This window comes from Astatotilapia calliptera, chromosome 15, assembly GCF_964374335.1.
Source record: "Astatotilapia calliptera chromosome 15, fAstCal68.1, whole genome shotgun sequence".
NCBI classification, from domain to species: Eukaryota; Metazoa; Chordata; class Actinopteri; order Cichliformes; family Cichlidae; genus Astatotilapia; species Astatotilapia calliptera.
This window is the reverse complement of record NC_137436.1, coordinates 33,731,102-33,757,904: the sequence shown is the minus strand read 5'-3', so window position 1 is coordinate 33,757,904 and position 26,803 is coordinate 33,731,102. Positions and strand designations below refer to the sequence as shown.

Below are 26,803 nucleotides of genomic sequence, written 5' to 3'. Positions count from 1 at the left end.
TTTTTTGTTCGTCTTGGCATGATACACATGTGTGCCAAATTTCATACATGTAGCTCAAACCATGTGGTCGTAGGGCTGCATTTAACAAGGCATAGGTGGCGCTGTAGAGCCATTTCCCAGTGCTCATATGTAAAACCATTAAAATACAAAATTTTTCACCAGACCTGGCATGTGTGCAAAATTTCATGAGTTTTTGAGCATGTTTAGGCCCTCAAAAAGGCCCTTGTTTGGGGTGAATAATAATAATAATTAAAGCTGCAAGCAGCGTTATGAGGGCCCTCGCACCCCCGGCGCGTCGAGCCACGCCCAACACCTAAAACCAGCACGTCCGATCGATGTCACATTGATGGAATTCATGCATTTAACCACCAGCTAACATTTCAACTCATTCATTCATGATTAGCTAGTCGTTCCACTAGGTGGCACTCTAACCATTATGTACAAATGGCATAACAAACATTTCCGAACTCGAGTCTCATTATGCCTGCGACCTTTGGGCGAGATTGGACATTGTGTTTTTGAGTAACAGCAGATTACTGCGTTTTGGCGAGTGATTGAGAGTCTACGTGCCGCCATAACCACCCCGTTTCCCTGAACGTAAAAAGCTTCGCAATTTAACAACACAAAGGTCTTTGGATTCCACACACTGAAGAATAGTGCAATATGATGAAATCCCTTGGAGGAGTTCGTCAAAGAACGATGCCTGAAAAGAGGGGAAAATGTTGCCAAAATTGCACATTAATTTTAAAATGGCTGACTTCCTGTTGGATTTGGGATATTGCTCCAAGAGACTTTTTTGTACATCTTGATATCTCCTATAAGCTTACCAGGTTTCAGACTCATACATAAAACACAGAGCAGGGGCTGTGATTTTGAAATTTTGTAGGGGGCGCTGTGGAGCCATTTTGGGATATTCAATGAAAATGATCACATAACAACAAAGCCTTAACCCCATTGGAGGTGTGCGCCAAATTTCAAGACTTTTTAAACTTTCCAAGCCCCTCAAAAGCCACTTCATCTTTCATGGTGAACTGCGTTGCCACCAGGGTGCGGCGTTCAGTTTAAAGTCATAATTTTTGCACTGAAGCATCACGAGGGACTGATGGTGATATTCACCGCTTTTGAGGTGGCCACGATGAACCTGTGAAAATCAGTACAACAAAATTAAAGCCATGACATTTCCTGTTCCCACTAGGTGGCGCTGTCCGTATTCCCGACAATGGGCACATCAATCTGTTCAGGGCGGGTCTGACTTCATGCCTGTAAAGTCTGGTACTGATCAGACTGGATTTCATTGAGTTATACTAATTTGTTTCTTCATGGCGTGACATCAAAGTTCGCCATGCTGCTGGGGTCACACCCTTTTGCGAAAAGTCACAGTTTTCACTGTAACCCAAGACCAACTCCTTAAGGGTTTTCTGGAGAAATTTGAGGCTGCAGATGTCACCCATCACTATACTGTACCCCAAAGTGTAAAACATGACATTTCCTGTTCCCACTAGGTGGCGCTGTCCTTCATGTCAAATATGGCAGTTGAAATATGTTTAGGGGTGGAGCCTTATCATATGTGTTCACTTTGGTCAAGGTCAGAAAATGTATGACAAAATGAGAGGCAATAAGATTTTCATGGCGAGTCATCGAAATTCGCCATGGCGCCACGGCCTCATAGTATTGTGAAAACTCAAAAGCTCCGCAATTTAACATGGCACAAGGGTGTAGTTGACACTGTCCAAATTTGAAGGTTATGAAATGAAACCCCAAGGAGGAGTTCGCAAAAGTTCGAGGCATGGAAATGGCAAAATTAGAGCCAAAATGTCACCTTCTCTTCCAAATGGCGGACTTCCTGTTGGGTTTGCGTCAATGGGCCCACAGACTTTTTTGTTCGTCTTGGCATGATACACATGTGTGCCAAATTTCATACATGTAGCTCAAACCATGTGGTCGTAGGGCTGCATTTAACAAGGCATAGGTGGCGCTGTAGAGCCATTTCCCAGTGCTCATATGTAAAACCATTAAAATACAAAATTTTTCACCAGACCTGGCATGTGTGCAAAATTTCATGAGTTTTTGAGCATGTTTAGGCCCTCAAAAAGGCCCTTGTTTGGGGTGAATAATAATAATAATAATAATTAAAGCTGCAAGCAGCGTTATGAGGGCCCTCGCACCCCCGGCGCGTCGAGCCACGCCCAACACCTAAAACCAGCACGTCCGATCTGATGTCACATTGATGGAATTCATGCATTTAACCACCAGCTAACATTTCAACTCATTCATTCATGATTAGTTAGTCGTTCCACTAGGTGGCGCTCTAACCATTATGTACAAATGGCATAACAAACACTTCCAAGCTCGAGTCTCATCACACCTGAGACGTTTGGGAGAGATTGGACATTGTGTTTTTGAGTGACAGCAGATTACTGCTTTTTGGCGAGTGATTCAAACTCTAAGTGCCGCCATAACCACCCCGTTTCCCTGGACGTAAAAAGCTTCGCAATTTAACATCACAAAGGTCTTTAGATTCCACAAACTGCAGATCGGTCCAATCTGATGAAATCCCTTGGAGGAGTTCGTCAAAGTATGAGGCCTGAAAAGGGGGGAAAATGTCATCAAAATTACACATGAATTTTAAAATGGCTGACTTCCTGTTGGATTTGGGATATTGCTCCAAGAGACTTTTTTGTACATCTTGATATCTCCTATAAGCTTACCAGGTTTAAGACTCATACATAAAACACAGAGCTGGGGCTGATGTTTTGAAATTTCGTAGGGGGCGCTGTGGAGCCATTTTGCGCTATTCAATGAAAATGATCACATAACAACAAAGCCTTATGCACATTGGAGGTGTGCGCCAAATTTCAAGACTTTTTAAACTTTCCAAGCCCCTCAAAAGCCACTTCATTTTTCATGGTGAACAGCGTTGCCACCAGGGTGCGCCGTTCAGTTTAAACTCACAATTTTTGCACTAAAGCATCATGAAGGACTGATGGTGATATTCACCGCTTTTGAGGTGGCCACAATGAACCTGTGAAAATCAGTACAACAAAGTGTAAGACATGACATTTCCTGTTCCCACTAGGTGGCGCTCTTCATATTCCTGACAATGGGCACATCAATCTGTTCAGGGCGCGTCTGACATCATGCCTGTAAAGTCTGGTACTGATCAGACTGGATTTCATTGAGTTATACTAATTTGTTTCTTCATGGCGTGACATCAAAGTTCGCCATGCTGCTGGGGTCACACCCTTTCGCGAAAACTCACAGTTTTCACTGTAACCCAAGACCAACTCCTTAAGGCTTTCCTGGAGAAATTTGAGGCTGCAGATGTCACCCTTCACTATACTGTACCCCAAAGTGTAAAACATGACATTTCCTGTTCCCACTAGGTGGCGCTGTCCTTGATGTCAAATATGGCACTTGAAATATGTTCAGGGGTGGAGCCTTATCATATGTGTGCTCTTTGGTCCAGATCGGAACATGTATGACAGAATGAGAGGCAATAAGATTTTCATGGCGAGTCATCGAAATTCGCCATGGCGCCACGGCCTCATAGTATTGTGAAAACTCAAAAGCTCCGCAATTTAACATGGCACAAGGGTGTAGTTGACACTGTCCAAATTTGAAGCTTATACGACCAAATCCCAAGGAGGAGTTCGTTAAAGTTCGAGGCATGGAAATGGCAAAATTAGAGCCAAAATGTCACCTTCTCTTCCAAATGGCGGACTTCCTGTTGGGTTTGCGTCAATGGGCCCACAGACTTTTTTGTTCGTCTTGGCATGATACACATGTGTGCCAAATTTCATACATGTAGCTCAAACGATGTGGTCGTAGGGCTGCATTTAACAAGGCATAGGTGGCGCTCTAGAGCCATTTCCCAGTGCTCATATGTAAAACCATTAAAATACGTAAATTTTCACCAGACCTGACGCGTGCGCAAAATTTCAAGAGTTTTCGAGCATGTTTAGGCCCTCAAAAGGCCGATTCATTTGCCGGAATAATAATAATAATAATAATTAAAGCTGCAAGCAGCGTTACGAGGGCCCTCGCACCCCCGGCGCGTCGAGCCAAGCCCAACACCTAAAACCAGCACCTCCGATCTGATGTCACATTGATGGAATTCATGCATTTAACCACCAGCTAACATTTCAACTCATTCATTCATGATTAGTTAGTCGTTCCACTAGGTGGCGCTCTAACCATTATGTACAAATGGCATAACAAACACTTCCGAGCTCGAGTCTTATCACACCTGAGACGTTTGGGAGAGATTGGACATTGTGTTTTTGAGTGACAGCAGATTACTGCTTTTTGGCGAGTGATTCAAACTCTAAGTGCCGCCATAACCACCCCGTTTCACTGAACGTAAAAAGCTTCGCAATTTAACATCACAAAGGTCTTTAGATTCCACACACTGGAGATTGGTTCAATATGATGAAATCCCTTGGAGGAGTTCGTCAAAGAACGGTGCCTGGAAAGAGGGGAAAATGTTGCCAAAATTGCACATTAATTTTAAAATGGCTGACTTCCTGTTGGATTTGGGATATTGCACCAAGAGACTTTTTTGTACATCTTGATATCTCCTATAAGCTTACCAGGTTTCAGAATCATACATAGAACACAGAGCAGGGGCTGTGGTTTTGAAATTTTGTAGGGGGCGCTGTGGAGCCATTTCGCGCTATTCAATGAAAATGATCACATAACAACAAAGCCTTATGCACATTGGAGGTGTGCGCCAAATTTCAAGACTTTTTAAACTTTCCAAGCCCCTTAAAAGCCACTTCATTTTTCATGGTGAACAGCCTTGCCACCAGGGTGCGCCGTTCAGTTTAAAGTCACAATTTTTGCACTGCAGCATCACGAGGGACTGATGGTGATATTCACCGCTTTTGAGGTGGCCAAGATGAACCTGTGAAAATCAGTACAACAAAATTAAAGCCATGACATTTCCTGTTGCCACTAGGTGGCGCTGTCCGTATTTCCGACAATGGGCACATCAATCTGTTCAGGGCGGGTGTGACATCATGCCTGTAAAGTCTGGTACTGATCAGACTGGATTTCATTGAGTTATACTAATTTGTTTCTTCATGGCGTGACATCAAAGTTCGCCATGCTGCTGGGGTCACACCCTTTTGCAAAAAGTCACAGTTTTCACTGTAACCCAAGACCAACTCCTTAAGGCTTTCCTGGAGAAATTTGAGGCTGCAGATGTCACCCATCACTATACTGTACCCCAAAGTGTAAAACATGACATTTCCTGTTTCCACTAGGTGGCGCTGTCCTTGATGTCAAATATGGCAGTTGAAATATGTTCAGGGGTGGAGCCTTATCATATGTGTGCTCTTTGGTCCAGATCGGAACATGTATGACAGAATGAGAGGCAATAAGATTTTCATGGCGAGTCATCGAAATTCGCCATGGCGCCACGGCCTCATAGTATTGTGAAAACTCAAAAGCTCCGCAATTTAACATGGCACAAGGGTGTAGTTGACCCTGTCCAAATTTGAAGTTTATAGGACCAAATCCCAAGGAGGAGTTCGTTAAAGTACAAGGCATGGAAACGGTAAAATCAGACCCAAAATGTCACCTTCAATCCAAAATGGCGGACTTCCTGTTGGGTTTAGGACATTGCCATAATAGACTTTTTTGTTCGACTCTGAACGTTATATAGGTGTACCGACTTTCAAACGTGTAGGTCATACCCATACCGGGGGCTCGCGTTTTTAATTTTTCTAGGTGGCGCTACTGAGCTAATTTTCCCTGGCCATGTCTGGGAACAGTAAAATACGTAAATTTTCACCAGACCTGACGCGTGTGCAAAATTTCATGAGTTTTCGAGCATGTTTAGGCCCTCAAACGGCCAATTCATTTGCCGGAATAATAATAATAATAATAATAATAATAAACAGAGCAATTACAATAGGGCCTTCGCACTGTCAGTGCTCGGGCCCTAATTAAAGCTGCAAGCAGCGTTATGAGGGCCCTCGCACCCCCGGCGCGTCGAGCCACGCCCAACACCTAAAACCAGCACGTCCGATGTGATGTCACATTGATGGAATTCATGCATTTAACCACCAGCTAACATTTCAACTCATTCATTTATGATTAGTTAGTCGTTCCACTAGGTGGCGCTCTAACCATTATGTACAAATGGCATAACAAACACTTCCAAGCTCGAGTCTCATCACACCTGAGACGTTTGGGAGAGATTGGACATTGTGTTTTTGACTGACAGCAGATTACTGCTTTTTGGCGAGTGATTCAAACTCTAAGTGCCGCCATAACCACCCCGTTTCCCTGGACGTAAAAAGCTTCGCAATTTAACATCACAAAGGTCTTTAGATTCCACAAACTGCAGATCGGTCCAATCTGATGAAATCCCTTGGAGGAGTTCGTCAAAGTACGGTGCCTGAAAAGATGGGAAAATGTCACAAAAATTACACATTAACTTTAAAATGGCTGACTTCCTGTTGGATTTGGGATATTGCTCCATGAGACTTTTTTGTACATCTTAAGATCTTCCATAAGCTTACCAAGTTTCAGACTCATAGATAAAACACAGAGCAGGGGCTGTGGTTTTGAAATTTTGTAGGGGGCGCTGTGGAGCCACTTCGCGCTATTCAATGAAAATGATCAAATGCCAACAAAGCGTTCATCCATTTGGAGGTGTGTGCCAAATTTCAAGCCTCTATAAACTTGCCAAGACCCTCAAAAGCCACTTCATCTTTCATGTTGAACAGCGTTGCCACCAGGGTGCGCCGTTCAGTTTAAAGTCACAATTTTTGCACTGAAGCATCACGAGGGACTGATGGTGATATTCACTGCTTTTGAGGTGGCCAAGATGAACCTGTGAAAATCAGTACAACAAAATTAAAGCCATGACATTTCCTGTTGCCACTAGGTGGCGCTGTCCGTATTTCCGACAATGGGCACATCAATCTGTTCAGGGCGGGTCTGACATCATGCCTGTAAAGTCTGGTACTGATCAGACTGGATTTCATTGAGTTATACTAATTTGTTTCTTCATGGCGTGACATCAAAGTTCGCCATGCTGCTGGGGTCACACCCTTTCACGAAAAGTCACAGTTTTCACTGTAACCCAAGACCAACTCCTTAAGGCTTTCCTGGAGAAATTTGAGGCTGCAGATGTCACCCATCACTATACTGTACCCCAAAGTGTAAAACATGACATTTCCTGTTCCCACTAGGTGGCGCTGTTCTTGATGTCAAATATGGCAGTTGAAATATGTTCAGGGGTGGAGCCTTATCATATGTGTGCTCTTTGGTCCAGATCGGAACATGTATGACAGAATGAGAGGCAATAAGATTTTCATGGCGAGTCATCGAAATTCGCCATGGCGCCACGGCCTCATAGTATTGTGAAAACTCAAAAGCTCCGCAATTTAACATGGCACAAGGGTGTAGTTGACACTGACCAAATTTGAAGGTTATGAAATCAAACCCCAAGGAGGAGTTCGTTAAAGTTCGAGGCATGGAAACGGTAAAATCAGAGCCAAAATGTCACCTTCAATCCAAAATGGCGGACTTCCTGTTGGGTTTAGGACATTGCCATAATAGACTTTTTTGTTCGACTCTGAACGTTATATAGGTGTACCGACTTTCAAACGTGTAGGTCATACCCATACCGGGGGCTCGCGTTTTTCATTTTTCTAGGTGGCGCTCTAGAGCTAATTTTCCCTGGCCATGTCTGGGAACATTAAAATACGTAAATTTTCACCAGACCTGACGCGTGTGCAAAATTTCATGAGTTTTCGAACATGTTTAGGCCCTCAAAAGGCCAATTCATTTGCCGGAATAATAATAATAATAATAATAATAATTAAAGCTGCAAGCAGCGTTACGAGGGCCCTCGCACCCCCGGCGCGTCGAGCCACGCCCAACACCTAAAACCAGCACGTCCGATCTGATGTCACATTGATGGAATTCATGCATTTAACCACCAGCTAACATTTCAACTCATTCATTCATGATTAGTTAGTCGTTCCACTAGGTGGCGCTCTAACCATTATGTACAAATGGCATAACAAACACTTCCGAGCTCGAGTCTTATCACACCTGAGACGTTTGGGAGAGATTGGACATTGTGTTTTTGAGTGACAGCAGATTACTGCTTTTTGGCGAGTGATTCAAACTCTAAGTGCCGCCATAACCACCCCGTTTCACTGAACGTAAAAAGCTTCGCAATTTAACATCACAAAGGTCTTTAGATTCCACACACTGGAGATTGGTTCAATATGATGAAATCCCTTGGAGGAGTTCGTCAAAGAACGGTGCCTGGAAAGAGGGGAAAATGTTGCCAAAATTGCACATTAATTTTAAAATGGCTGACTTCCTGTTGGATTTGGGATATTGCACCAAGAGACTTTTTTGTACATCTTGATATCTCCTATAAGCTTACCAGGTTTCAGAATCATACATAGAACACAGAGCAGGGGCTGTGGTTTTGAAATTTTGTAGGGGGCGCTGTGGAGCCATTTCGCGCTATTCAATGAAAATGATCACATAACAACAAAGCCTTATGCACATTGGAGGTGTGCGCCAAATTTCAAGACTTTTTAAACTTTCCAAGCCCCTTAAAAGCCACTTCATTTTTCATGGTGAACAGCGTTGCCACCAGGGTGCGCCGTTCAGTTTAAAGTCACAATTTTTGCACTGCAGCATCACGAGGGACTGATGGTGATATTCACCGCTTTTGAGGTGGCCAAGATGAACCTGTGAAAATCAGTACAACAAAATTAAAGCCATGACATTTCCTGTTGCCACTAGGTGGCGCTGTCCGTATTTCCGACAATGGGCACATCAATCTGTTCAGGGCGGGTGTGACATCATGCCTGTAAAGTCTGGTACTGATCAGACTGGATTTCATTGAGTTATACTAATTTGTTTCTTCATGGCGTGACATCAAAGTTCGCCATGCTGCTGGGGTCACACCCTTTTGCAAAAAGTCACAGCTTTCACTGTAACCCAAGACCAACTCCTTAAGGCTTTCCTGGAGAAATTTGAGGCTGCAGATGTCACCCATCACTATACTGTACCCCAAAGTGTAAAACATGACATTTCCTGTTTCCACTAGGTGGCGCTGTCCTTGATGTCAAATATGGCAGTTGAAATATGTTCAGGGGTGGAGCCTTATCATATGTGTGCTCTTTGGTCCAGATCGGAACATGTATGACAGAATGAGAGGCAATAAGATTTTCATGGCGAGTCATCGAAATTCGCCATGGCGCCACGGCCTCATAGTATTGTGAAAACTCAAAAGCTCCGCAATTTAACATGGCACAAGGGTGTAGTTGACACTGTCCAAATTTGAAGTTTATAGGACCAAATCCCAAGGAGGAGTTCGTTAAAGTACAAGGCATGGAAACGGTAAAATCAGACCCAAAATGTCACCTTCAATCCAAAATGGCGGACTTCCTGTTGGGTTTAGGACATTGCCATAACAGACTTTTTTGTTCGACTCTGAACGTTATATAGGTGTACCGACTTTCAAACGTGTAGGTCATACCCATACCGGGGGCTCGCGTTTTTAATTTTTCTAGGTGGCGCTACTGAGCTAATTTTCCCTGGCCATGTCTGGGAACATTAAAATACGTAAATTTTCACCAGACCTGACGCGTGTGCAAAATTTCATGAGTTTTCGAGCATGTTTAGGCCCTCAAACGGCCAATTCATTTGCCGGAATAATAATAATAATAATAATAATAATAATAAACAGAGCAATTACAATAGGGCCTTCGCACTGTCAGTGCTCGGGCCCTAATAATAAACAGAGCAATTACAATAGGGCCTTCGCACTGTCAGTGCTCGGGCCCTAATTAAAGCTGCAAGCAGCGTTATGAGGGCCCTCGCACCCTGGCGTGTCGAGCCACGCCCAACACCTAAAACCAGCACGTCCAATGTGATGTCACATTGATGGAATTCATGCATTTAACCACCAGCTAACATTTCATCTCATTGAACCATGATTATAGTCGTCCCACTAGGTGGCGCTCTAACTATTACTGACAAATGGCATAACAAACATTTCCGAGCTCGAGTCTCATCACACCTGCGACGTTTGGGAGAGATTGGATATTGTGTTTTTGAGTGACAGCAGATTACTGCTTTTTGGCGAGTGATTGAAACTCTAAGTGCCGCCATGACCACCCCGTTTCACTGAACGTAAAAAGCTTCGCAATTTAACATCACAAAGGTCTTTAGATTCCACAAACTTCAGATCGGTCCAATCTGATGAAATCCCTTGGAGGAGTTCGTCAAAGTATGAAGCCTGAAAAGAGGGGAAAATGTCGCCAAAATTACACATTAATTTTAAAATGGCTGACTTCCTGTTGGATTTGGGATATTGCTCCAAGAGACTTTTTTGTACATCTTAATATCTTCCATGAGCTTACCAAGTTTCAGACTCATAGATAAAACACAGAGCAGGGGCTGATATTTTGAAACTTTGTAGGGGGCGCTGTGGAGCAATTTCGCGCTATTCAATGAAAATGATCACATGACAACAAAGCCTTCATCCATTTGGGGGTGTGTGCCAAATTTAAAGCCTCTATAAACTTTCCAAGCCCCTCAAAAGCCACTTCATCTTTCATGTTGAACCGCGTTGCCACCAGGGTGCGCCGTTCAGTGTAAAGTCACAATTTTTGCACTGAAGCATCACGAGGGACTGATGGTGATATTCACCGCTTTTGAGGTGGCCACGATGAACCTGTGAAAATCAGTACAACAAAATTAAAGCCATGACATTTCCTGTGGCCACTAGGTGGCGCTGTCCGTATTTCCGACAATGGGCACGTCAATCTGTTCAGGGCGGGTCTGACATCATGCCTGTAAAGTCTGGTACTGATCAGACTGGATTTCATTGAGTTATACTAATTTGTTTCTTCATGGCGTGACATCAAAGTTCGCCATGCTGCTGGGGTCACACCCTTTTGCGAAAAGTCACAGTTTTCACTGTAACCCAAGACCAACTCCTTAAGGCTTTCCTGGAGAAATTTGAGGCTGCAGGTGTCACCCATCACTATACTGTACCCCAAAGTGTAAAACATGACATTTCCTGTTCCCACTAGGTGGCGCTGTCCCTGGTGTCAAATATGGCAGTTGAAATATGTTCAGGGGTGGAGCCTTATCATATGTGTTCACTTTGGTCAAGGTCAGAAAATGTATGACAAAATGAGAGGCAATAAGATTTTCATGGCGAGTCATCGAAATTCGCCATGGCGCCACGGCCTCATAGTATTGTGAAAACTCAAAAGCTCCGCAATTTAACATGGCACAAGGGTGTAGTTGACACTGTCCAAATTTGAAGGTTATGAAATGAAACCCCAAGGAGGAGTTCGCAAAAGTTCGAGGCATGGAAATGGCAAAATTAGAGCCAAAATGTCACCTTCTCTTCCAAATGGCGGACTTCCTGTTGGGTTTGCGTCAATGGGCCCACAGACTTTTTTGTTCGTCTTGGCATGATACACATGTGTGCCAAATTTCATACATGTAGCTCAAACGATGTGGTCGTAGGGCTGCATTTAACAAGGCATAGGTGGCGCTCTAGAGCCATTTCCCAGTGCTCATATGTAAAACCATTAAAATACAAAATTTTTCACCAGACCTGGCATGTGTGCAAAATTTCATGAGTTTTTGAGCATGTTTAGGCCCTCAAAAAGGCCCTTGTTTGGGGTGAATAATAATAATAATAATAATAATAATAATAATAATAATAATAATAATAATAATAATAATAATAATAATAATAAGAAACGGAGCAGATACAATAGGGCCTTCGCACTCTCAGTGCTCGGGCCCTAATAAACAGAGCAATTACAATAGGGCCTTCGCACTGTCAGTGCTCGGGCCCTAATTAAAGCTGCAAGCAGCGTTATGAGGGCCCGAGCACCCCCGGCGCGTCGAGCCATGCCCAACACCTAAAACCAGCACGTCCGATCTGATGTCACATTGATGGAATTCATGCATTTAACCACCAGCTAACATTTCATCTCATTCATTCATGATTTTTATAGTCGTCCCACTAGGTGGTGCTCTAACAATTACTGACAAATGGCATAACAAACATTTCCGAGGTCAAGTCTCATTACGCCTATGACCTTTGGGATAGATTGGACATTGTGTTTTTGAGTGACAGCAGATTACTGCTTTTTGGCGAGTGATTGAAACTCTACGTGCCGCCATGACCACCCCGTTTCCCTGAATGTAAAAAGCTTCGCAATTTAACAACACAAAGGTCTTTGGATTCCACACACTGAAGAATAGTGCAATCTGATGAAATCCCTTGGAGGAGTTCGTCAAAGAACGATGCCTGAAAAGAGGGGAAAATGTTGCCAAAATTGCACATTAATTTTAAAATGGCTGACTTCCTGTTGGATTTGGGATATTGCTCCAAGAGACTTTTTTGTACATCTTGATATCTCCTATAAGCTTACCAGGTTTCAGAATCATACATAAAACACAGAGCAGGGGCTGTGATTTTGAAATTTTGTAGGGGGCGCTGTGGAGCCATTTTGGGATATTCAATGAAAATGATCACATAACAACAAAGCCTTAATCACATTGGAGGTGTGCGCCAAATTTCAAGACTTTTTAAACTTTCCAAGCCCCTCAAAAGCCACTTCATCTTTCATGGTGAACAGCGTTGCCACCAGGGTGCGCCGTTCAGTTTAAAGTCACAATTTTTGCACTGAAGCATCACAAGGGACTGATGGTGATATTCACCGCTTTTTAGGTGGCCACGATGAACCTGTGAAAATCAGTACAACAAAATTAAAGCCATGACATTTCCTGTTGCCACTAGGTGGCGCTGTGGGTATTCCCGACAATGGGCACATCAATCTGTTCAGGGCGGGTCTGACATCATGCCTGTAAAGTCTGGTACTGATCAGACTGGATTTCATTGAGTTATACTAATTTGTTTCTTCATGGCGTGACATCAAAGTTCGCCATGCTGCTGGGGTCACACCCTTTCGCGAAAACTCACAGTTTTCACTGTAACCCAAGACCAACTCCTTAAGGCTTTTCTGGAGAAATTTGAGGCTGCAGATGTCACCCATCACTATACTGTACCCCAAAGTGTAAAACATAACATTTCCTGTTCCCACTAGGTGGCGCTGTCCTTGATGTCAAATATGGCAGTTGAAATATGTTCAGGGGTGGAGCCTTATCATATGTGTTCACTTTGGTCAAGGTCAGAAAATGTATGACAAAATGAGAGGCAATAAGATTTTCATGGCGAGTCATCGAAATTCGCCATGGCGCCACGGCCTCATAGTATTGTGAAAACTCAAAAGCTCCGCAATTTAACATGGCACAAGGGTGTAGTTGACACTGTCCAAATTTGAAGGTTATGAAATGAAACCCCAAGGAGGAGTTCGCAAAAGTTCGAGGCATGGAAATGGCAAAATTAGAGCCAAAATGTCACCTTCTCTTCCAAATGGCGGACTTCCTGTTGGGTTTGCGTCAATGGGCCCACTGACTTTTTTGTTCGTCTTGGCATGATACACATGTGTGCCAAATTTCATACATGTAGCTCAAACGATGTGGTCGTAGGGCTGCATTTAACAAGGCATAGGTGGCGCTGTAGAGCCATTTCCCAGTGCTCATATGTAAAACCATTAAAATACAAAATTTTTCACCAGACCTGGCATGTGTGCAAAATTTCATGAGTTTTTGAGCATGTTTAGGCCCTCAAAAAGGCCCTTGTTTGGGGTGAATAATAATAATAATAATAATAATAATAATAATTAAAGCTGCAAGCAGCGTTATGAGGGCCCTCGCACCCCCGGCGCGTCGAGCCACGCCCAACACCTAAAACCAGCACGTCCGATCTGATGTCACATTGATGGAATTCATGCATTTAACCACCAGCTAACATTTCAACTCATTCATTCATGATTAGCTAGTCGTTCCACTAGGTGGCACTCTAACCATTATGTACAAATGGCATAACAAACATTTCCGAACTCGAGTCTCATTATGCCTGCGACCTTTGGGTGAGATTGGACATTGTGTTTTTGAGTAACAGCAGATTACTGCGTTTTGGCGAGTGATTGAGAGTCTACGTGCCGCCATAACCACCCCGTTTCACTGAACGTAAAAAGCTTCGCAATTTAACAACACAAAGGTCTTTGGATTCCACACACTGAAGAATAGTGCAATATGATGAAATCCCTTGGAGGAGTTCGTCAAAGAACGATGCCTGAAAAGAGGGGAAAATGTTGCCAAAATTGCACATTAATTTTAAAATGGCTGACTTCCTGTTGGATTTGGGATATTGCTCCAAGAGACTTTTTTGTACATCTTGATATCTCCTATAAGCTTACCAGGTTTCAGACTCATACATAAAACACAGAGCAGGGGCTGTGATTTTGAAATTTTTTAGGGGGCGCTGTGGAGCCATTTTGGGATATTCAATGAAAATGATCACATAACAACAAAGCCTTATCCACATTGGAGGTGTGCGCCAAATTTCAAGACTTTTTAAACTTTCCAAGCCCCTCAAAAGCCACTTCATCTTTCATGGTGAACCGCGTTGCCACCAGGGTGCGGCGTTCAGTTTAAAGTCACAATTTTTGCACTGAAGCATCACAAGGGACTGATGGTGATATTCACCGCTTTTGAGGTGGCCACGATGAACCTGTGAAAATCAGTACAACAAAATTAAAGCCATGACATTTCCTGTTCCCACTAGGTGGCGCTGTCCGTATTCCCGACAATGGGCACATCAATCTGTTCAGGGCGGGTCTGACATCATGCCTGTAAAGTCTGGTACTGATCAGGCTGGATTTCATTGAGTTATACTAATTTGTTTCTTCATGGCGTGACATCAAAGTTCGCCATGCCGCTGGGGTCACACCCTTTTGCGAAAAGTCACAGTTTTCACTGTAACCCAAGACCAACTCCTTAAGGCTTTCCTGGAGAAATTTGAGGCTGCAGATGTCACCCATCACAATACTGTACCCCAAAGTGTAAAACATGACATTTCCTGTTCCCACTAGGTGGCGCTGTCCCTGGTGTCAAATATGGCAGTTGAAATATGTTCAGGGGTGGAGCCTTATCATATGTGTTCACTTTGGTCAAGGTCAGAAAATGTATGACAAAATGAGAGGCAATAAGATTTTCATGGCGAGTCATCGAAATTCGCCGTGGCGCCACGGCCTCATGGTATTGTGAAAACTCAAAAGCTCCGCAATTTAACATGGCCCAGGTGTGTAGTTGAAACTGACCAAAGATGAAGCTTATACGACCAAATCCCAAGGAGGAGTTCGTTAAAGTTCGAGGCATGGAAACGGCAAAATTAGAGCCAAAATGTCACCTTCACGTCCAAATGGCGGACTTCCTGTTGGGTTTGCGTCAATGGGCCCACTGACTTTTTTGTTCGTCTTGGCATGATACACATGTGTGCCAAATTTCATACATGTAGCCCAAACGATGTGGTCGTAGGGCTGCATTTTACAAGGCATAGGTGGCGCTGTAGAGCCATTTCCCAGTGCTCATATGTAAAACCATTAAAATACAAAATTTTTCACCAGACCTGGCATGTGTGCAAAATTTCATGAGTTTTTGAGCATGTTTAGGCCCTCAAAAAGGCCCTTGTTTGGGGTGAATAATAATAATAATAATAATAATAATAATAATAATAATAATAATAATAATAATAATAATAATAATAATAATAATAAGAAACGGAGCAGATACAATAGGGCCTTCGCACTCTCGGTGCTCGGGCCCTAATAAGAAACGGAGCAGATACAATAGGGCCTTCGCACTCTCAGTGCTCGGGCCCTAATTAAAGCTGCAAGCAGCGTTATGAGGGCCCTCGCACCCCCGGCACGTCGAGCCACTGCCAACACCTCAAACCGGCACGTCCGATGTGATGTCACATTTATGGATTTCATGCTTTTAATCACCAGCTAACATTTCATCTTATTCAACCAGGATTATAGTCATGCCACTAGGTGGCGCTCTAACCATTATTGACAAATAGCATAACAAACATTTCCAAGCTCGAGTCTCATCACACCTGCGACCTTTGGGAGAGATTGGACATTGTGTTTTTTAGTGACAGCAGATTACTGCTTTTTGCGAGTGATTGAAACTCTACGTGCCGCCATGACCACCCCGTTTCCCTGAACGGAAAAAGCTTCGCAATTTAACATCACAAAGGTCTTTAGATTCTACACACTGAAGAATGCTTCAATATGATGAAATCCCTTGGAGGAGTTCGTCAAAGTATGAGGCCTGAAAAGGGGGGAAAATGTCATCAAAATTACACATTAATTTTAAAATGGCTGACTTCCTGTTGGATTTGGGATATTGCTCCAAGAGACTTTTTTGTACATCTTGATATCTTACACAAGCTTACCAAGTGTCAGACTCATAGATGAAACACAGAGCAGGGGCTGATGTTTTGAAATATTGTAGGGGGCGCTGTGGAGCCATTTTGCGCTATTCAAGGAAAATGGTTACATAACAACAATGCCTTCATCCATTTGGAGGTGTGTGCCAAATTTCAAGCCTCTATAAACTTTCCAAGCCCCTCAAAAGCCACTTCATCTTTCATGATGAACAGCGTTGCCACCAGGGTGCGCCGTTCAGTTTAAAGTCACAATTTTTGCACTGAAGCATCACGAGGGACTGATGGTGATATTCACCGCTTTTGAGGTGGCCACGATCAACCTGTGAAAATCAGTACAACAAAGTTAAAGCCATGACATTTCCTGTTGCCACTAGGTGGCGCTGACCGTATTTCCGACAATGGGCACATCAATCTGTTCAGGGCGGGTCTGACATCATGCCTGTAAAGTCTGGTACTGATCAGACTGGATTTCATTGAGTTATACTAATTTGTTTCTTCATGGCGTGACATCAAAGTTCGCCATGCTGCTGGGGTCACACCCTTTCGTGAAAAGTCACAGTTTTCACTGTAACCCAAGACCAACTCCTTAAGGCTTTCCTGGAGAAATTTGAGGCTGCAGATGTCACCCATCACTATACTGTACCCCAAAGTGTAAAACATGACATTTCCTGTTTCCACTAGGTGGCGCTGTCCTTGATGTCAAATATGGCAGTTGAAATATGTTCAGGGGTGGAGCCTTATCATATGTGTGCTCTTTGGTCCAGATCGGAACATGTATGACAGAATGAGAGGCAATAAGATTTTCATGGCGAGTCATCGAAATTCGCCATGGCGCCACGGCCTCATAGTATTGTGAAAACTCAAAAGCTCCGCAATTTAACATGGCACAAGGGTGTAGTTGACACTGTCCAAATTTGAAGTTTATAGGACCAAATCCCAAGGAGGAGTTCGTTAAAGTACAAGGCATGGAAACGGTAAAATCAGACCCAAAATGTCACCTTCAATCCAAAATGGCGGACTTCCTGTTGGGTTTGCGTCAATGGGCCCACAGACTTTTTTGTTCGTCTTGGCATGATACATATGTGTGCCAAATTTCATACATGTAGCTCAAACGATGTGGTCGTAGGGCTGCATTTAACAAGGCATAGGTGGCGCTCTAGAGCCATTTCCCAGTGCTCATATGTAAAACCATTAAAATACAAAATTTTTCACCAGACCTGGCATGTGTGCAAAATTTCATGAGTTTTTGAGCATGTTTAGGCCCTCAAAAAGGCCCTTGTTTCGCCTGAATAATAATAATAATAATTAAAGCTGCAAGCAGCGTTATGAGGGCCCTCGCACCCCCGGCACGTCGAGCCACTGCCAACACCTCAAACCGGCACGTCCGATGTGATGTCACATTGATGGATTTCATGCTTTTAATCACCAGCTAACATTTCATCTTATTCAACCAGGATTATAGTCATGCCACTAGGTGGCGCTCTAACCATTATTGACAAATAGCATAACAAACATTTCCAAGCTCGAGTCTCATCACACCTGCGACCTTTGGGAGAGATTGGACATTGTGTTTTTTAGTGACAGCAGATTACTGCTTTTTGCGAGTGATTGAAACTCTACGTGCCGCCATGACCACCCCGTTTCCCTGAACGGAAAAAGCTTCGCAATTTAACATCACAAAGGTCTTTAGATTCTACACACTGAAGAATGCTTCAATATGATGAAATCCCTTGGAGGAGTTCGTCAAAGTATGAGGCCTGAAAAGGGGGGAAAATGTCATCAAAATTACACATTAATTTTAAAATGGCTGACTTCCTGTTGGATTTGGGATATTGCTCCAAGAGACTTTTTTGTACATCTTGATATCTTACACAAGCTTACCAAGTGTCAGACTCATAGATGAAACACAGAGCAGGGGCTGATGTTTTGAAATATTGTAGGGGGCGCTGTGGAGCCATTTCGCGCTATTCAATGAAAATGATCACATGCCAACAAAGCGTTCATCCATTTGGAGGTGTGTGCCAAATTTCAAGCCTCTATAAACTTTCCAAGCCCCTCAAAAGCCACTTCATCTTTCATGGTGAACCGCGTTACCACCAGGGTGCGCCGTTCAGTTTAAAGTCACAATTTTTGCACTGAAGCATCACGAGGGACTGATGTTGATATTCACCGCTTTTGAGGTGGCCACGATGAACCTGTGAAAATCAGTACAACAAAATTAAAGCCATGACATTTCCTGTTGCCACTAGGTGGCGCTGTCCGTATTTCCGACAATGGGCACATCAATCTGTTCAGGGCGGGTCTGACATCATGCCTGTAAAGTCTGGTACTGATCAGACTGGATTTCATTGAGTTATACTAATTTGTTTCTTCATGGCGTGACATCAAAGTTCGCCATGCTGCTGGGGTCACACCCTTTCGTGAAAAGTCACAGTTTTCACTGTAACCCAAGACCAACTCCTTAAGGCTTTCCTGGAGAAATTTGAGGCTGCAGATGTCACCCATCACAATACTGTACCCCAAAGTGTAAAACATGACATTTCCTGTTCCCACTAGGTGGCGCTGTACCTGGTGTCAAATATGGCAGTTGAAATATGTTCAGGGGTGGAGCCTTATCATATGTGTTCACTTTGGTCAAGGTCAGAAAATGTATGACAAAATGAGAGGCAATAAGATTTTCATGGCGAGTCATCGAAATTCGCCATGGCGCCACGGCCTCATAGTATTGTGAAAACTCAAAAGCTCCGCAATTTAACATGGCACAAGGGTGTAGTTGACACTGACCAAATATGAAGGTTATGAAATCAAACCCCAAGGAGGAGTTCGCAAAAGTTCGAGGCATGGAAATGGCAAAATTAGAGCCAAAATGTCACCTTCTCTTCCAAATGGCGGACTTCCTGTTGGGTTTGCGTCAATGGGCCCACAGACTTTTTTGTTCGTCTTGGCATGATACATATGTGTGCCAAATTTCATACATGTAGCTCAAACGATGTGGTCGTAGGGCTGCATTTAACAAGGCATAGGTGGCGCTCTAGAGCCATTTCCCAGTGCTCATATGTAAAACCATTAAAATACAAAATTTTTCACCAGACCTGGCATGTGTGCAAAATTTCATGAGTTTTTGAGCATGTTTAGGCCCTCAAAAAGGCCCTTGTTTCGCCTGAATAATAATAATAATAATAATTAAAGCTGCAAGCAGCGTTATGAGGGCCCTCGCACCCCCGGCACGTCGAGCCACTGCCAACACCTCAAACCGGCACGTCCGATGTGATGTCACATTGATGGATTTCATGCTTTTAATCACCAGCTAACATTTCATCTTATTCAACCAGGATTATAGTCATGCCACTAGGTGGCGCTCTAACCATTATTGACAAATAGCATAACAAACATTTCCAAGCTCGAGTCTCATCACACCTGCGACCTTTGGGAGAGATTGGACATTGTGTTTTTTAGTGACAGCAGATTACTGCTTTTTGCGAGTGATTGAAACTCTACGTGCCGCCATGACCACCCCGTTTCCCTGAACGGAAAAAGCTTCGCAATTTAACATCACAAAGGTCTTTAGATTCTACACACTGAAGAATGCTTCAATATGATGAAATCCCTTGGAGGAGTTCGTCAAAGTATGAGGCCTGAAAAGGGGGGAAAATGTCATCAAAATTACACATTAATTTAAAAATGGCTGACTTCCTGTTGGATTTGGGATATTGCTCCAAGAGACTTTTTTGTACATCTTGATATCTTACACAAGCTTACCAAGTGTCAGACTCATAGATGAAACACAGAGCAGGGGCTGATGTTTTGAAATATTGTAGGGGGCGCTGTGGAGCCATTTTGCGCTATTCAAGGAAAATGGTTACATAACAACAATGCCTTCATCCATTTGGAGGTGTGTGCGAAATTTCAAGCCTCTATAAACTTTCCAAGCCCCTCAAAAGCCACTTCATCTTTCATGATGAACCGCGTTGCCACCAGGGTGCGCCGTTCAGTTTAAAGTCACAATTTTTGCACTGAAGCATCACGAGGGACTGATGGTGATATTCACCGCTTTTGAGGTGGCCACGATCAACCTGTGAAAATCAGTACAACAAAGTTAAAGCCATGACATTTCCTGTTGCCACTAGGTGGCGCTGTCCGTATTTCCGACAATGGGCATATCAATCTGTTCAGGGCGGGTCTGACATCATGCCTGTAAAGTCTGGTACTGATCAGACTTGATTTCATTGAGTTATACTAATTTGTTTCTTCATGGCGTGACATCAAAGTTCGCCATGCTGCTGGGGTCACACCCTTTCGTGAAAACTCACAGTTTTCACTGTAACCCAAGACCAACTCCTTAAGGCTTTCCTGGAGAAATTTGAGGCTGCAGATGTCACCCATCACTATACTGTACCCCAAAGTGTAAAACATGACATTTCCTGTTCCCACTAGGTGGCGCTGTCCCTGGTGTCAAATATGGCAGTTGAAATATGTTCAGGGGTGGAGCCTTATCATATGTGTTCACTTTGGTCAAGGTCAGAAAATGTATGACAAAATGAGAGGCAATAAGATTTTCATGGCGAGTCATCGAAATTCGCCATGGCGCCACGGCCTCATAGTATTGTGAAAACTCAAAAGCTCCGCAATTTAACATGGCACAAGGGTGTAGTTGACACTGACCAAATATGAAGGTTATGAAATCAACCCCCAAGGAGGAGTTCGTTAAAGTTCGAGGCATGGAAACGGTAAAATCAGAGCCAAAATGTCACCTTCAATCCAAAATGGCGGACTTCCTGTTGGGTTTAGGACATTGCCATAATAGACTTTTTTGTTCGACTCTGAACGTTATATAGGTGTACCGACTTTCAAACGTGTAGGTCATACCCATACCGGGGGCTCGCATTTTTCATTTTTCTAGGTGGCGCTACTGAGCTAATTTTCCCTGGCCATGTCTGAGAACATTAAAATACGTAAATTTTCACCAGACCTGACGCGTGTGCAAAATTTCATGAGTTTTCGAGCATGTTTAGGTCCTCAAAAGGCCGATTCATTTGCCGAAATAATAATAATAATAATAATAATAAACGGAGCAATTACAATAGGGCCTTCGCACTGTCAGTGCTCGGGCCCTAATAATAATAATAATAATAATAATAATAAGAAACGGAGCAGATACAATAGGGCCTTCGCACTCTCGGTGCTCGGGCCCTAATTAAAGCTGCAAGCAGCGTTATGAGGGCCCTCGCACCCCCGGCACGTCGAGCCACTGCCAACACCTCAAACCGGCACGTCCGATGTGATGTCACATTGATGGATTTCATGCTTTTAATCACCAGCTAACATTTCATCTTATTCAACCAGGATTATAGTCATGCCACTAGGTGGCGCTCTAACCATTATTGACAAATAGCATAACAAACATTTCCAAGCTCGAGTCTCATCACACCTGCGACCTTTGGGAGAGATTGGACATTGTGTTTTTTAGTGACAGCAGATTACTGCTTTTTGCGAGTGATTGAAACTCTACGTGCCGCCATGACCACCCCGTTTCCCTGAACGGAAAAAGCTTCGCAATTTAACATCACAAAGGTCTTTAGATTCTACACACTGAAGAATGCTTCAATATGATGAAATCCCTTGGAGGAGTTCGTCAAAGTATGAGGCCTGAAAAGGGGGGAAAATGTCATCAAAATTACACATTAATTTTAAAATGGCTGACTTCCTGTTGGATTTGGGATATTGCTCCAAGAGACTTTTTTGTACATCTTGATATCTTACACAAGCTTACCAAGTGTCAGACTCATAGATGAAACACAGAGCAGGGGCTGATGTTTTGAAATATTGTAGGGGGCGCTGTGGAGCCATTTTGCGCTATTCAAGGAAAATGGTTACATAACAACAATGCCTTCATCCATTTGGAGGTGTGTGCCAAATTTAAAGCCTCTATAAACTTTCCAAGCCCCTCAAAAGCCACTTCAGCTTTCATGATGAACCGCGTTGCCACCAGGGTGCGCCGTTCAGTTTAAAGTCACAATTTTTGCACTGAAGCATCACGAGGGACTGATGGTGATATTCACCGCTTTTGAGGTGGCCACGATCAACCTGTGAAAATCAGTACAACAAAGTTAAAGCCATGACATTTCCTGTTGCCACTAGGTGGCGCTGTCCGTATTTCCGACAATGGGCACATCAATCTGTTCAGGGCGGGTCTGACATCATGCCTGTAAAGTCTGGTACTGATCAGACTGGATTTCATTGAGTTATACTAATTTGTTTCTTCATGGCGTGACATCAAAGTTCGCCATGCTGCTGGGGTCACACCCTTTCGCGAAAACTCACAGTTTTCACTGTAACCCAAGACCAACTCCTTAAGGCTTTCCTGGAGAAATTTGAGGCTGCAGATGTCACCCATCACAATACTGTACCCCAAAGTGTAAAACATGACATTTCCTGTTCCCACTAGGTGGCGCTGGCCCTTATGTCAAATATGGCACTTGAAATATGTTCAGGGGTGGAGCCTTATCATATGTGTGCTCTTTGGTCAAGGTCAGAAAATGTATGACAAAATGAGAGGCAATAAGATTTTCATGGCGAGTCATCGAAATTCGCCATGGCGCCACGGCCTCATAGTATTGTGAAAACTCAAAAGCTCCGCAATTTAACATGGCACAAGGGTGTAGTTGACACTGTCCAAATTTGAAGGTTATGAAATGAAACCCCAAGGAGGAGTTCGCAAAAGTTCGAGGCATGGAAATGGCAAAATTAGAGCCAAAATGTCACCTTCTCTTCCAAATGGCGGACTTCCTGTTGGGTTTGCGTCAATGGGCCCACAGACTTTTTTGTTCGTCTTGGCATGATACACATGTGTGCCAAATTTCATACATGTAGCTCAAACCATGTGGTCGTAGGGCTGCATTTAACAAGGCATAGGTGGCGCTCTAGAGCCATTTCCCAGTGCTCATATGTAAAACCATTAAAATACAAAATTTTTCACCAGACCTGGCATGTGTGCAAAATTTCATGAGTTTTTGAGCATGTTTAGGCCCTCAAAAAGGCCCTTGTTTCGCCTGAATAATAATAATAATAATAATAATTAAAGCTGCAAGCAGCGTTATGAGGGCCCTCGCACCCCCGGCACGTCGAGCCACTGCCAACACCTCAAACCGGCACGTCCGATGTGATGTCACATTGATGGATTTCATGCTTTTAATCACCAGCTAACATTTCATCTTATTCAACCAGGATTATAGTCATCCCACTAGGTGGCGCTCTAACCATTATTGACAAATAGCATAACAAACATTTCCAAGCTCGAGTCTCATCACACCTGCGACCTTTGGGAGAGATTGGACATTGTGTTTTTTAGTGACAGCAGATTACTGCTTTTTGCGAGTGACTGAAACTCTACGTGCCGCCATGACCACCCCGTTTCCCTGAACGGAAAAAGCTTCGCAATTTAACATCACAAAGGTCTTTAGATTCTACACACTGAAGAATGCTTCAATATGATGAAATCCCTTGGAGGAGTTCGTCAAAGTATGAAGCCTGAAAAGAGGGGAAAATGTCATCAAAATTACACATTAATTTTAAAATGGCTGACTTCCTGTTGTATTTGGGATATTGCTCCAAGAGACTTTTTTGTACATCTTGATATCTTACACAAGCTTACCAAGTGTCAGACTCATAGATGAAACACAGAGCAGGGGCTGATGTTTTGAAATATTGTAGGGGGCGCTGTGGAGCCATTTCGCGCTATTCAAGGAAAATGGTTACATAACAACAATGCTTTCATCCATTTGGAGGTGTGCGCCAAATTTCAAGCCTCTATAAACTTGCCAAGCCCCTCAAAAGCCACTTCATCTTTCATGATGAACCGCGTTGCCACCAGGGTGCGCCGTTCAGTTTAAAGTCACAATTTTTGCACTGAAGCATCACGAGGGACTGATGGTGATATTCACCGCTTTTGAGGTGGCCACGATCAACCTGTGAAAATCAGTACAACAAAGTTAAAGCCATGACATTTCCTGTTGCCACTAGGTGGCGCTGTCCGTATTTCCGACAATGGGCATATCAATTTGTTCAGGGCGGGTCTGACATCATGCCTGTAAAGTCTGGTACTGATCAGACTGGATTTCATTGAGTTATACTAATTTGTTTCTTCATGGCGTGACATCAAAGTTCGCCATGCTGCTGGGGTCACACCCTTTCGTGAAAAGTCACAGTTTTCACTGTAACCCAAGACCAACTCCTTAAGGCTTTCCTGGAGAAATTTGAGGCTGCAGATGTCACCCATCACAATACTGTACCCCAAAGTGTAAAACATGACATTTCCTGTTCCCACTAGGTGGCGCTGTCCCTGGTGTCAAATATGGCAGTTGAAATATGTTCAGGGGTGGAGCCTTATCATATGTGTTCACTTTGGTCAAGGTCAGAAAATGTATGACAAAATGAGAGGCAATAAGATTTTCATGGCGAGTCATCGAAATTCGCCATGGCGCCACGGCCTCACCGTATTGTGAAAACTCAAAAGCTCCGCAATTTAACATGGCACAAGGGTGTAGTTGACACTGACCAAATATGAAGGTTATGAAATCAAACCCCAAGGAGGAGTTCGCAAAAGTTCGAGGCATGGAAATTGCAAAATTTGAGCCAAAATGTCACCTTCTCTTCCAAATGGCGGACTTCCTGTTGGGTTTGCGTCAATGGGCCCACTGACTTTTTTGTTCGTCTTGGCATGATACACATGTGTGCCAAATTTCATACATGTAGCTCAAACGATGTGGTCGTAGGGCTGCATTTAACAAGGCATAGGTGGCGCTCTAGAGCCATTTCCCAGTGCTCATATGTAAAACCATTAAAATACAAAATTTTTCACCAGACCTGGCATGTGTGCAAAATTTCATGAGTTTTTGAGCATGTTTAGGCCCTCAAAAAGGCCCTTGTTTCGCCTGAATAATAATAATAATAATTAAAGCTGCAAGCAGCGTTATGAGGGCCCTCGCACCCCCGGCACGTCGAGCCACTGCCAACACCTCAAACCGGCACGTCCGATGTGATGTCACATTGATGGATTTCATGCTTTTAATCACCAGCTAACATTTTATCTTATTCAACCAGGATTATAGTCATGCCACTAGGTGGCGCTCTAACCATTATTGACAAATAGCATAACAAACATTTCCAAGCTCGAGTCTCATCACACCTGCGACCTTTGGGAGAGATTGGACATTGTGTTTTTTAGTGACAGCAGATTACTGCTTTTTGCGAGTGATTGAAACTCTACGTGCCGCCATGACCACCCCGTTTCCCTGAACGGAAAAAGCTTCGCAATTTAACATCACAAAGGTCTTTAGATTCTACACACTGAAGAATGCTTCAATATGATGAAATCCCTTGGAGGAGTTCGTCAAAGTATGAGGCCTGAAAAGGGGGGAAAATGTCATCAAAATTACACATTAATTTTAAAATGGCTGACTTCCTGTTGGATTTGGGATATTGCTCCAAGAGACTTTTTTGTACATCTTGATATCTTACACAAGCTTACCAAGTGTCAGACTCATAGATGAAACACAGAGCAGGGGCTGATGTTTTGAAATATTGTAGGGGGCGCTGTGGAGCCATTTCGCGCTATTCAAGGAAAATGATCACATGCCAACAAAGCGTTCATCCATTTGGAGGTGTGTGCCAAATTTCAAGCCTCTATAAACTTTCCAAGCCCCTCAAAAGCCACTTCATCTTTCATGGTGAACCGCGTTACCACCAGGGTGCGCCGTTCAGTTTAAAGTCACAATGTTTGCACTGAAGCATCACGAGGGACTGATGTTGATATTCACCGCTTTTGAGGTGGCCACGATGAACCTGTGAAAATCAGTACAACAAAATTAAAGCCATGACATTTCCTGTTGCCACTAGGTGGCGCTGTCCGTATTTCCGACAATGGGCACATCAATCTGTTCAGGGCGGGTCTGACATCATGCCTGTAAAGTCTGGTACTGATCAGACTGGATTTCATTGAGTTATACTAATTTGTTTCTTCATGGCGTGACATCAAAGTTCGCCATGCTGCTGGGGTCACACCCTTTCGTGAAAAGTCACAGTTTTCACTGTAACCCAAGACCAACTCCTTAAGGCTTTCCTGGAGAAATTTGAGGCTGCAGATGTCACCCATCACAATACTGTACCCCAAAGTGTAAAACATGACATTTCCTGTTCCCACTAGGTGGCGCTGTACCTGGTGTCAAATATGGCAGTTGAAATATGTTCAGGGGTCGAGCCTTATCATATGTGTTCACTTTGGTCAAGGTCAGAAAATGTATGACAAAATGAGAGACAATAAGATTTTCATGGCGAGTCATCGAAATTCGCCATGGCGCCACGGCCTCATAGTATTGTGAAAACTCAAAAGCTCCGCAATTTAACATGGCACAAGGGTGTAGTTGACACTGA

The 26,803-nt window shown here is 43.5% G+C and overlaps 1 protein-coding gene across 1 annotated transcript in view; it reads left to right on the top strand.

Annotated features, from left to right (window-relative positions):
- ddhd1b (DDHD domain containing 1b) overlaps positions 1-26,803 on the top strand; it is a 174,778-nt gene that overhangs the window by 10,652 nt on the left and 137,323 nt on the right. The gene's annotated exons all lie outside the window — the stretch shown is intronic.